Genomic DNA, 12989 nt, shown 5'->3' with positions numbered 1-12989 from the left:
ATGATCTCTTGAGGTCCCTTCCAACCCCTCCAATTCTGTGAGCTTTGGACACGGGGAGGGCAGAGTTCAGGCTGCTCAGGGAGCTACTTAGGAAGATCCCCTGAGAAGCTGTTTTGGAAGGTATCGGGGTCCATCTTTTTAAGCACGACCTCCTAAGAGCACAGGAGCAGGCGATTCCAAAATGTCGGAAGTCAAGCAGGCGGGGCAGGAGGCCAGCTTGGCTGAGCAGGGATCTTCTTCTAGAGCTTAAGTGGAAAAAGAAAGTGTGTGGCCGCTGGAAGCGAGGTTGTGTGACATGGCAGGGCTACAGAGGTGCTGTTTGCCTCTGTTGGGAGAAAATTCCACCACACACCAGCCACAGGACTCATCGCACCAGGTTTCGCTTATGCCGATGATGTCGTAGCTGTGGGACAGGGCCAAGACTTCTAGCTCATCCATTTGATTCCTCATACTGCATGCATTTGTGTAGAAGCACTTCAAATGTGCCTCCCTACAGGCAGCGCCTTGTGGAGCTGACCGCAGGACCTCACTAGCACACCGTCCCTCTGATTCTAGCGCACCATCCCTCAGCTCATCAGCGGCGTGTCTGGTTCTATCCCCTTCCTCCTTCGACTCTAGTTTAAAGCCCTATCTATCAGCCCTGCCAACTCCTGAGCAAAAATCCTTACCCCTCTCTGAGAGAGTGTGGTGGTTTTACTTGGGTGGGCAGCTGAGCTTCACCACGACCGCTCGCCAAAAATACCTTCTCCCCCATCTACCCTCTTCCACCTCCTCCCCCCGAGCAGTGCAGGGGAACGAAGGAACAGAGGTTATGGTCAGTCTACAGCGCTTCTTCTCCGCCGCTCCTTCTCGGTCACTCTCGTCCCTTTTGCTGTGGGATCCCTCCCATGGGATGCAGTCCTTGCTGAACTGATCCGGCGTGGGCTTCCCACAGGCAGCAGTTCTTCCAGAACTGCTCCAGATATGGGTCCGTAGCACGGGGTCCATCCCTCAGGAGCAAACTGCTCCAATCTGGGTCCCCCACGGGCAGCAGCTCCTGCCACGTCACTTGCTCCTGCGTGGTCTCCTCTCCACGGGCTACAGGTGTGGCCCGGAATCTGCTCCGGCAGGGGTCTTCCACGGGCCGCAGCCTCCATCGGTGCAGGTCTACCTGCTCCACCGTGGTCTCCTCCACGCGCTGCAGCGTGGAACCCTGCTCCACCGTGGTGCTCCATGAGGCTGCAGGGAGACAACCTGCTTCACCAGGCTCCTCACCACAGGCCGCAGGGGACTTCTGCTCCGGCGCCTGGAGCACCTCTCCCCCTCCTTCTACACTGACCTTGGCACCTGCAAGGCTGTTCCTCACTCCCTTCACTCTCCCGGCTGCTGTGTGGCGCAGCGTTTTTTTTCCCTGTCTTAAATATGCTCTCACAGAGGCGCAAAACAACATCGCTTATTGGCTCAGCTCTGGAAAACAATGGGGCCCTTCCCAAACATGGGGCAGCTTCTAGATCTTTCTCACAGAAACCACCCCTATGGCCCCCTGCTACCAAAACCTTGCCACGTAAACCCACTACACAGAGAAAATCAACCAATTCCAGTCACATTGAGATTGGAAATACGAAATTCAATGAAATCTTTATTATTATTATTATTATTATTATTAAATTTGGAAACCTTAATTTCCACTCCAGTGACTGTTTGATAATTAAGTGTCCTAGGTGCAACCTTGCAATGCGAGCCATTTAGTAAAGAAGAAGCATAGGTGTAGAATGAATTTCAAGGGGAAATGCCTGTTTTGTAAGGGGGTTGCAAACTCAGGGCCATGTTTGTATTGTGTATCAAGGTAAAATGTAGTGGGTTTACGTGGCAAGGTTTTGGTAGCAGGGAGCCATAGGGGTGGTTTCTGTGAGAAAGATCTAGAAGCTGCCCCATGTTTGGGAAGGGCCCCATTGTTTTCCAGATCCGAGCCAATAAGCGATGTTGTTTTTCGCCTCTGTGAGAGCATATTTAAGACAGGGAAAAAACGCTGCGCCACACAGCAGCCGGGAGACTCAGTGGAGCGAGAGAACAGCCTTGCACCAAGGTCAGTGTAGAAGGAGGGGGAGAGGTGCTCCAGGCGCCGGAGCAGAAGTCCCCTGCGGCCTGTGGTGAGGACCATGGTGAAGCAGGATGTCCCCCTGCAGCCCATGGAGTACCACGGTGGAGCAGGGTTCCACGCTGCAGCCCGTGGAGGAGACCACGGTGGAGCAGGTGGCCCTGCACCGACGGAGGCTGCCGCCTGTGGAAGACCCCTGCCGGAGCAGATTCTGGGCCGGACCTGTAGCCCGTGGAGAGGAGCCCACGCAGGAGCAGGTGATCTGGCAGGAGCTGCTGCCCGTAGGGGAGCCAGGTTGGAGCAGTTTTCTCCTGAGGGATGGACCCCGTGGTACGGACCCATATCTGGAGCAGTTCTGGAAGAGCTGCTGCCTGTGGGAAGCCCACGCCGGATCAGTTCATCAAGGACTGCATCCCGTGGGTGGGACCCCACAGCACAGGGGACGAGAGTGACTGAGAAGGAGCGGCAGAGAAGAAGTGCTGTAGACTGACCATAACCCCCATTCCCCGTTCCCCTGCGCCGCTCGGGGGGAGGAGGTGGAAGAGGGTGGATGGGGGGGAAGGTGCTTTTGGTTTTGTTTTCCCTTGTTTTCTCACTTCTCTCGCTTGTTAGTTGTAGGCAATAAATCTTACTATCTCCTTATGCCGAGTCTGTTTTGCCCGTTACAATAATTATTGCGTGATTTTCTCGTCCTTATCTCAATCCTTGAGCCCTTTTCACATATTTTCTCCCCATTCCTCTTTGAGGAGGGGGAGTGAGAGAGCGGCTGTGGTGGAGCTCGGCTGCCCACTCGAGCGGAACCACGACAGTCTTTTTTTGGCGCCCAACGTGGGGCTCGAGTAATTTGAGATAAGGATGATAGTTAGTAGAAGTAACGGGCAAAAATATGTGCAGGATGATTGTTAGGAATGTACAAGTTGTGAAGAATTTAAGAAAGCAGTAACTGTGATATGTTAGTGTGGTGAAGGGACGAGGGGTGGTGTGTGTGTAAAATGTCCACCTTGTCGGTGCTGTGATGATGTTATGTTCATTTTGGTGTGGTGAATTCTTTTTCTTTTTGATGTAAGTGAAGTTTGTGAAGGTTGTTGTGATAATTGTAAAGTAAGAGTATGTTGTGAGTAGTCTTAAATATGCTTTTAACAGAGGCGAGGGGTGGAATGTAGTGGGTTTACGTGGCAAGGTTTTGGTAGCAGGGAGCCATAGGGGTGGTTTCTGTGAGAAAGATCTAGAAGCTGCCCCATGTTTGGGAAGGGCCCCATTGTTTTCCAGATCCGAGCCAATAAGCGATGTTGTTTTTCGCCTCTGTGAGAGCATATTTAAGACAGGGAAAAAACGCTGCGCCACACAGCAGCCGGGAGACTCAGTGGAGCGAGAGAACAGCCTTGCACCAAGGTCAGTGTAGAAGGAGGGGGAGAGGTGCTCCAGGCGCCGGAGCAGAAGTCCCCTGCGGCCTGTGGTGAGGACCATGGTGAAGCAGGATGTCCCCCTGCAGCCCATGGAGTACCACGGTGGAGCAGGGTTCCACGCTGCAGCCCGTGGAGGAGACCACGGTGGAGCAGGTGGCCCTGCACCGACGGAGGCTGCCGCCTGTGGAAGACCCCTGCCGGAGCAGATTCTGGGCCGGACCTGTAGCCCGTGGAGAGGAGCCCACGCAGGAGCAGGTGATCTGGCAGGAGCTGCTGCCCGTAGGGGAGCCAGGTTGGAGCAGTTTTCTCCTGAGGGATGGACCCCGTGGTACGGACCCATATCTGGAGCAGTTCTGGAAGAGCTGCTGCCTGTGGGAAGCCCACGCCGGATCAGTTCATCAAGGACTGCATCCCGTGGGTGGGACCCCACAGCACAGGGGACGAGAGTGACTGAGAAGGAGCGGCAGAGAAGAAGTGCTGTAGACTGACCATAACCCCCATTCCCCGTTCCCCTGCGCCGCTCGGGGGGAGGAGGTGGAAGAGGGTGGATGGGGGGGAAGGTGCTTTTGGTTTTGTTTTCCCTTGTTTTCTCACTTCTCTCGCTTGTTAGTTGTAGGCAATAAATCTTACTATCTCCTTATGCCGAGTCTGTTTTGCCCGTTACAATAATTATTGCGTGATTTTCTCGTCCTTATCTCAATCCTTGAGCCCTTTTCACATATTTTCTCCCCATTCCTCTTTGAGGAGGGGGAGTGAGAGAGCGGCTGTGGTGGAGCTCGGCTGCCCACTCGAGCGGAACCACGACAAGGTACTGCTGAGCTCTGGCAGCTTCCCAGCTCTGTGGTGTTGCGGTGCCCATCAGCAAAGCCTGCAAAGCAAGTGAGCTACTACTTCCAATTGCATCAGCTTGCCTTTGCTATGGGCTAACTTTACTCCCACAGTCATGAACCAAATCTCGGCTGATGCATTTACTGGCCTGTGTGAAGCTGACCACAAACGTAAGCCCTTAGACACTTGCAAAATGTGTCCACCAACCTCAGTGAGAACAAAGATGTCCGTTGAAGAGGACCTACAGAGCGGCTCCACAGGAAGAGCTCTCCTAGAAAAATAAATGAACAAGATCTCTGTAAGAGCGTGATTTTCCTCCAAAATGACGGTCTCTTCTCTGAATCAATGGAGCCAGCTGAAAAAGTGGAGTTAGAAAACCTAGGAAAGGAAGCTTTTTCAGGAGGTAAAGACTTCCTGGCTGTGTTATAAAACCATGCTCCATCTTCTGTAGTTGCTGTCATGTACAGCCAAGTGTTTCCCTCTCTCCATCAATGAGATTGCCCAAGATGTGCCTCAGCACGGGACCATGCTGAGCTCCCTCTTCCCAACATATGGCTGTGGGCAGCTCACCAGCCCAGCCATGAGCTACCAGTGATCTCCCAAGCAGAGATCTTGAGGACTTTTTATTTCTAGGGTTTGTCACCATGTAACGGGTATGCTTCCTCCAAAGCTTTGCATGTCACATTGCAACTTTTCTGGTTTTAACCTCACAGAATTGTGTCTCCACAGAGCAAAGAGCCTTTCTGGGGTCAACATTTCCCCCAAAGGAAATACTCAGATTTCCAGTCCTGTGTCTTCACTGTGAACATCACTGCTCTTGCCATTAAGCAGAAGGTTTTGGTGCTTCAGTGTGAGGTGTTTCCTCTGTTCCAGGGTTTTGTATATTCCCTTCCTACCCATTTTAGTTACTCAACACCCTCTTCGAAGTCTTGTCTGCATCTCGGTTTTGAATGACCAGCCTGATTGACGAGGGGAAGAGCAGCGGCTGCTGCCTACCTGGACTTCAGGAAGGCCTTTGTCACTGTCTTCCTGACTGACAGAAAGGGATCTGGGGGTCCTGGAGGACAGCAAGCTGAACAAGAGCCAGGCGTGTGCTTTTGCCACAAAGAAGGCCAATGATATCCTGGGCTCCCCAGTACAAGAGACACAGAACTACTGGAGAGAGTTCATGAAGGGGCCCCGAAGATGATGAAATGCTAAGAGATATAGGACTCTAGCTTAGAAGAAAGAAGGCCCGGGGTGGATCTTATCAACATATATACCTGAAGGGAGGGTGCAAGGAAAATGGAACCATGCTCTTCTCAGTGATGTCCAGTAATAGGACAAGAGACAGTGGCACGAACTAAAATACAAGTGGTTCTGCCTGAATGTCAGAAAATCCTTCTGTACTGTGTGGGTGATGGAACAGGGGAACAGGTTGCCCAGTGAGGTTGTGAAGTCTTGCATTGTCTGGATTTAACCTGGCAAAACTGCAGCTGCTTGTCATAGAGATCCCTTTTTGTGCCAGCATTCCCCCCACACAGAGGATATTCTTATATGTAATCCTGTCGCTTCGGTGTTTTTCTTTTAAGCCATTAGACCTTCAATTTTTTTGTGGGTCTAGAATCAGAACACGCTGCAGCAATACTGCCCTGACCAGACGCAGCAAATAGGAGGTGGAGTGGAGAATGGCAGGCAGGGTGCCACAACCCCGGGAGGTACCTGGGAACTTCTGGTGGCCTTTGGTGGAGTGCTTTACAAATGGCACTGTGAAAATCAGGCACCAGCAACAGCAACTTGAGTCCATGTTAGGTCAGAAAAAAAAAGAAAGGATTGCATAAGGAAGACGCACCTGCAAAAATGATTCAAGCTAGAGGTGGTGAAGGACCAACATTTCACCCACACAGCAAGAACCTAACAGCTTGCAGAAGGAAAAACTTCTCCTTTCTGTTCATCAGAATCAAACCAGCCAAGTCCTTCCCTTGTTTAATGTCTTCCTACATCGAGTCCTAGTTAAGGGTTTCAATAATGCAGTTGCAGAATGGTTCCTCAGATAATTTTGCACCTGCAGGGGCTGCTCAGGGACCCCTCCTAGTCCTTGGCACATGGGTTGAGCTCCTGCCAGGCAGTGGTGCTGGCAGTGAGGGCTAGGACACTCTGTGTCCCATCAGGGGCACCACACCTGTGGAGAAGGTAAGAGGCTGAAAAGGCTTTTCTGAGCCTGAGCCCTGCTCAGGGCTCCATCAGCTTCAAGGGCAGACCCAGTCCTACAGGGCCATTTGATTCTTGCTTTGTGGGAAAGATCACAGGAGGCTGTGGGATGGTGCATGAGACAGTCAGCTCATCTTGGTTCTCGTGCTACACGCTCGTCGTGAGCAGCTGCCTTTGCTTCATGCTGGCTGCGACACAGGAGATTTCTTGCTGTCCCTGGCTGGCACCAGCATTATGGCACCTTCCACCACGGGCCTTGAGGAAGGCCATCAGAGGCATCTCAACCACCAAGAAGGTGGTCAAGAAGGTGCTGCCCTCAAGATGGTCCCTTCTGGGGTCCCATTTGCAGCCATAGGCAGCCCTGAGGACATGGGGGATCCCGTAAGCTGTCATGATCCTTCCCTCCACTGAGCAGCAGAGGACAAAACAAAGCCCTGACCCAGAGAATCCCACGGGTTTGGAGCCAACTTTTATCCCTGGTGGTTCCATGGGCTGTAGGATTTCTAATTGTAATTTCCTTCTGTCACTGAAACTGATAGAAAACAAACACCAAGGATGAAAGGCAATGGTCTATGGGGGACAAAGTTTTGACTCCAAATGCAGGGGCACGTGGTTTCTAACCCTAAAGTAAGGTTAGAGGCAGACACCCCCAGCTGCAGACAGCTAATGGGAATGTCAGTTCTCTGGTCCAGAGACTCAGCTGTTGGATGCTGCTTCTCAACAAGGTATTTAATGCCATTTCATCCACAGAATTGTAGAATCATAGAATGTCTTGAGTTGGAAAGGACCCTAGAGATAATTTAACTCCAACCCCCCTGCCACAGACAGGGACATCTCCCATTAGATCAGGCTGGCCAAAGTCCCATCCAGCCTGGCCTTGAACACCTCCAGGGATGGGGCATCCACAGCTTCTCTGGCAACCTGTTCCAGTGCCATCTACCAGACTAACTTCTTACCGGGGGAATAAGCAAACAGTTCTAAGCAAATAAATGAATAAATAAAATCTTTTATAGAGCAAATCATTCCAGAATCAAGATTGAAGTGTTACCCATTTGTAAATGTGACAAAATCTTGCAACACTTCTGTACTGAGTCTGTCTGGGAAGGACTTCTTTGTCTTCACAGCAGCTTCTATGGTGCTGTGTGTCCTTCTTCTTCCACTTTTCCTTTGCTTAATAATTTTTATCTCAACGCACAACTTTTGTTGCTTTCCTTCTCTCCTCAGTGCCACGGGATGTGGTTGTGTGGTGCTTAGCTGCCTACTGGGGCTAACCAACAGCATCACAGTCCAGTGTTGCTCTTGCTGACCCAGCCGGAGGCTGCCCAGGAAGAACCACTTGCTCCCTGCATGCTGTGATGATAAATATTTCCCCAGCTCTTTGTATCACCCCTAAAAAAGACTGGCACCCCACATGTGCATTCGGCATGCTTGTTCCCATTATATATTTTTGACAGAGGAAGATATTTGTAGAGGGACTGTCCATGAGCAGTGGCCCAGATCTTGTTCTACGCTGCTGTCCCTTCTTTGGGGAATCCATTTCTTGTGGTTCCAGGGGAAGGACTGGAGCTCAGCCCAGCTCCTACAGCTCCCTCTCAGCTCTGTCCTGCAGGTTTGGGCAGTGGGGGGGTTCACAGAGCAATGCTGTCATTTGTCCATGAAGTCTACGGTAAAGGTGGCGTAGTGATGAATGCACCTTCCAAGGACCACTCACCGGAATGGAGCTGGTCTTACGAGATATGATTCAGTAGCTTAGTGGGTAGTATTGGTGATAGGAAGACAGTTGGACTAGGTGATCTTGATCTTGATCTTGAAAGGTTGTCCTTTCCAACCCTATGTTTCTATGATTCTACGATTCTATGACAACCTTTGAGAAGTTGTCAGGATGTCCTATTCCTAGCAGAGCACTGGATAACTAAACCCAGTCCCAGAGAGCTTGAGTAGATATTCTCGCCGATACTGGAAGTATTTGTGATCAGGCCATCTGTCCAGAGGCTTCTTCTGTGCACATGGTCTGTTTATGAGCTGGTCACCCACACGCTCTACAGAGTTGCTCTGGGGGATCTCTGGCTGGCAGCGTGAGCTGCCTCCGATGGTGGCCGTCCCGTGGCCTTGCCTTGGCCACTGAACCCAGTGCACGCTGTCCCCCACCACAGCCTCCCATAACGCGCTGGGAAAGGCTCGCAGCTCTGCCAAGAGGAGGGGACAGAGGGTCCCCCAAGGCTGTGGTGCTACCTGCCAACCTCTGCTGCTCCGCAGGCCTCTGGGGAAGCTCTCGCCGTGGCTGCAGAGTTTCTGCGACGCAAAGAGCTCAAGCGCTTGGCCCAGAAAGAACAGACGTGGAGGATCGGGGAGTGCTTGGTAAGGACCCAACTTGGTTTGCCCCAGCTGGGCAAACGTGCCCGGCCAGAGCCCGCTGCCTGCAGCCGCATCCTCGCTCCCTTCCTTCCAGCACAGAGCCCCAGGGGGCTCTTCTGCAGGCCCCTCTGCCCTCCCTGCCCCCAGGATGCTGGAGGAGACCCTGGAGAGGCTGTGCAAGCCCCGTGACCTTGCGTTCTCTCTCTCTCCAGCTGCAGCAGGACAGAGGCAGAGTAGAAGAATACCTGCAGCAGAGCCAGCCCTACCTGCAGGACACGCAGACCCTTTTGCGACTTGAGGCCGTCAGATTCATTGGTGAGCCCAGCCCCTGGGTCCCTCTTGGGGCAGCCTTTGGCAGCCCCAGGCACTGCCCTGGCAGTGAGGCACAGCCCTGTTGCCCCCAGAGCCCCCCGACTGGGCCCTTGCTCCAGGGTGCAGGAGGGGGCACAGCCTGGCTGGCCAGGCCAGGGGCTGCGCTGCTGGGAGCGTGCTGGGGAGCGGGGCTCTGATGGGATCTCTGTGTCTAGGTCTTGCTGCGCGCTACTGCAAGGACCAGAGCGAGGAGAAGCTGAATGAAATCCTCAGCGGTGAGTGAGGGCAGTGGCGGGTGTGCTAGGGCTGGGGGGACAGCGGCAGAGGCCCCCGTGCCTTGCCCTGCTCCAGGGAAATGCTGAGGAGGGCGGAGGAGCAATGCAGGCATAGGAACGAGGGAGAGGAGACGGGGTGGCCTGTGGTGTCAGGGAATGGCCTCCCAGCCTGGAGCTGGGCAGTGCCGCTGAAAGGGTTGAGTGTCCCTGAGGAAGAGTCAGGGGAAAGGGCAGTAAGGCTGACAGAAGGTGGGAGCCTGTTGTAGAGCACGCAACCAGGACGAAGAGGGAGATGAAACAGCCTACAAGCAGCTAGGAGCAGGGTCATGATTGCTAGCCCTTGCTCTCATGGGGAAGCACAATAGCGAGAGGAAAGAGTCCAGGAGACTGGACTGGAACCCCACCGAGGCCGAGCTGCAGGACATGATCAAGGAGGTGGACACCGACGGTGAGCCCCTCTGCGCCCCCCCCCCCCCCCGGAGGACCCCCTTTTTGGGGGGGGGGCTGGGGGCAGCCGTGTGACCCCGGCCCCGCGGTGCCGGTCATGAAGAGGACAGTGCACAGCAGCCTTCTCCCACTCTACTTTCGCATGAGAGACCAGAGTGAGAGCGTAGCAAAGGTACAGATCTCAGAGCTGAGCAGTTACGTGGGCAAGGCTGTGTGGACACCACAGGGTTGCTCTGGGGGATCTCTGGCCGGCAGCGTGTCCCCCCCGTGTCCTCCCGTTGTCCCCATGGGGCACCCCCATGCCTGCTCTGTCCCCGTCCCTATAGACTCCACGTTTTCCCATTCCCGTTCCCATTCCCTCAGTCTTTGCTGTGTTCCTGTCCCCCCGCCATGTCCACAACCCCTGCTGTGTCCCCGCTGCGTCCCTGTCCCCTCTGAGCATCCCCTGCTCTCCCGGCAGAGTTCGTGCAGATGATGACGGCCAAGTGAGAGGGGGGGGCACGAGGCCACCAGGGCCCCCGTGCTGCCAATGCCTGTCCCCACCGTTTAGGGGCACCCACAGGGGCTTTATAGGGAGGGGGGAACCCCAACAGGACAGAGGGACCCTATATCCTCCATAGGGGCTTTGGAAGGGGATGTGGGGGGACCGCGTTTCCCCACGGGGGGCTTGGGAGGAACCCGGGGGGGGGGGGGGCGGGGTGCCTCCCATGTCCCTATGGAGGGTTTGAGAGGTCCGGGGCAGATCCAGGGTCCCCCTCCCAAAACACGGCAGGACCCTTTATTGTCCCAGGAGAACATTTGGGGACATTTCAGGGTGATCTGGGGGTCTCAGGAGGCCTGGGGATCCCTGGGCGTGGGGGACTGGGACCAGGCCGTAGTTTTGGGGTATTTTGGGGGGATTTGGAGGACCCTAACACCCATCCCCCTATTTGGGCGCTGTCGTGGGCGGCCAAAGCTGTGAAATAAAGCACTGGTTTTGCAGTACTCACAGCCTTAACGAGGTGCTGTAATGAGGGGCCTTAATGAGGATCCAGGCAATGGGGACACCCCGCCACGGGGTGTTGGGGGGGGGGCTCTGCTCTGCGTTCTGGGTGGGTTTGGGGGTGTTTCTGTGGGCACACAGCTTCGGTGCAGGGCGGGGGAATGGAGCGGTTTTGGGGGGCTTGGACGCGAATGGGCAGCTCCAGGGGGTGGTGGGGAGCTTGGGGGCTGAGTTTGGCAGCACTGGGAGGGTACTGGGGGGCAGTGGGAGCATGGTGGGGGAGCTCTAGGCAATGCTGGTGGTGTTCTAGGCAGTGTTGGGGGGATACTATGAGCACACTGGGGGACTGTGGGCAGTACTGCAGTCAATGGTGGAGTTCTGAGGGGTTCTGGGTGCTACTGGGGTGCACTGGGAGGATACTGGGGGGGCTTCCAGACAGTACCGGCAGGCACTGGGAGGGTACTGTGAACTCTGGGGAGTACTGGGCAGTACTGGGGGGTATTGGCCCACCAAGTACCTACTGGATGGTGCTGGCACGACCACCTCCAGACTTCCAGGGACGGAGCATCCACGGCTCTGGACAACCTCCCCACCCTGGCAGTGAAGAATTATGTCCTCGTGTCTAACCTATCTCTCCCCTCCTGCAGTTTAAACCCATTCCCTCTCGCCCCATCGCTGCCTGCCCAAGCAAAGGGTTGCTCTCCATCTTTTTTATGAGCCCCCTTTACGTACTGGAAGGCCGCAGGGAGATCCCCTGTGGATCTCTCTTCAGCAGAAGATCCCCTGTGGCCTGTGGAGAGGCCCTTGGTGGAGCAGGCTGTTCCCCTGCACCCATGGGTCCCACATGGAGCAGATCTCCACGCTGCAGCCCGTGGAGGAGCCCCCGGTGGAGCAGGCCCTGGGCTGGTGCTGCAGCCCGTGGAGAAGAAGGGCACCTGGATGCTGGGGGTGCTGGGAGCCCAACCCAGCATGGCCTCGCCCCGGCTTGGGAGGGAGCTTAGAGGGGGCCCAGATCCTGCTGCCTCAGCACCCTCCGAGTATAGAATTTGTTGCTAATTGAATACCTAATTGAAATCTACCCTCCGTTAGCTTAAACCTGTTAGGCCTTGTCCTGTCACAGCACTCCTGAGAAAGAGTCCCTCCCCAGCTATCCTGTCGGCCAGGCCCACCTCTAGGTACAGGAAGGCCGCTCTAAGGGCCCCCTGGAGCCTCCTCTTCTCCAGGCTGAAGAAGCCCAGCTCTCTCAGCCTGTCCTAGGGGAGGTGCTCCAGGCCTCTGATCTGCATCAGGGCCTCCTCTGGACCTGCTCCAGCAGGGCCGTGTGTCTCTCGTGCTGGGGGCCCTTCCTCTCCTCGCTCCTGCCTTCAGCCCCTCACTGCAGCACTGCTCGCTCTTCTCCATTGCTAGATGCCTGGTTATGGGATTTTGGCAAAGAGGAAGCCAAGAACTTCATCCAGATTTTTGTCAGCACAGAGAAGGTAAGGGCAGCCACTTCTGTCGTGGCTGTGCTGGTGTGTCCTGACGGGGCCCTGGCCCTGCTGCCAGGCAGCAGGAGCGCTGCTGGCTGGGCAGAGCTGCTGCCCTCTGTGTGTCTCAGACAGCACCGCACGTCGCAGCACTCCAGTGCTGTGGGCTCTGGTTCTCCCCCCTCACGCTCCCCGTGCTTCTCTCTGTGGCTGCCAGGATGAGGAAAAGAAAATGAAGTTCCTGGAGAGCATCTGCACCACGTGCAGAGACTGTTCCTTGTTGGAGGACATGGACGCCTTCTGCCGCGAAATGGAGCTGGCAGAGAACATCAAGGTGAGGGGACGCGTGGCGGGTTGGGGAAGGGGCAAGGCCCCTCGAGCGCCAGCCCCCTGTGAGGCTGGGGCAGGGGGGGTGGAGACAAACCATGCACAGGTGGAGACAAACCAAGCTGCCCAAGGCAGGACTGGGTGTGCTGCTGGGCCTTCAGCAGCAGGCACTGGGGGCGAGTGTCTGCCACGTCCCATCCTGGTTGTGTTTTGCAGGTTTTGCTGGAAGAGGAGCCCACAGACAGTTTGCACACAGCGTTTCGAATGAAAGCCATGCTAACTATTGCCACGCTCAGGTACCTGCTAAGCCCCTACTTTGGCCAG

This window comes from Netta rufina (genome assembly GCF_964035555.1).
Source record: "Netta rufina genome assembly, chromosome: 33".
Taxonomy (NCBI): Eukaryota; Metazoa; Chordata; class Aves; order Anseriformes; family Anatidae; genus Netta; species Netta rufina.
The sequence above is the reverse complement of the archived record's forward strand: the minus strand, read 5'-3'. Positions refer to the sequence as shown.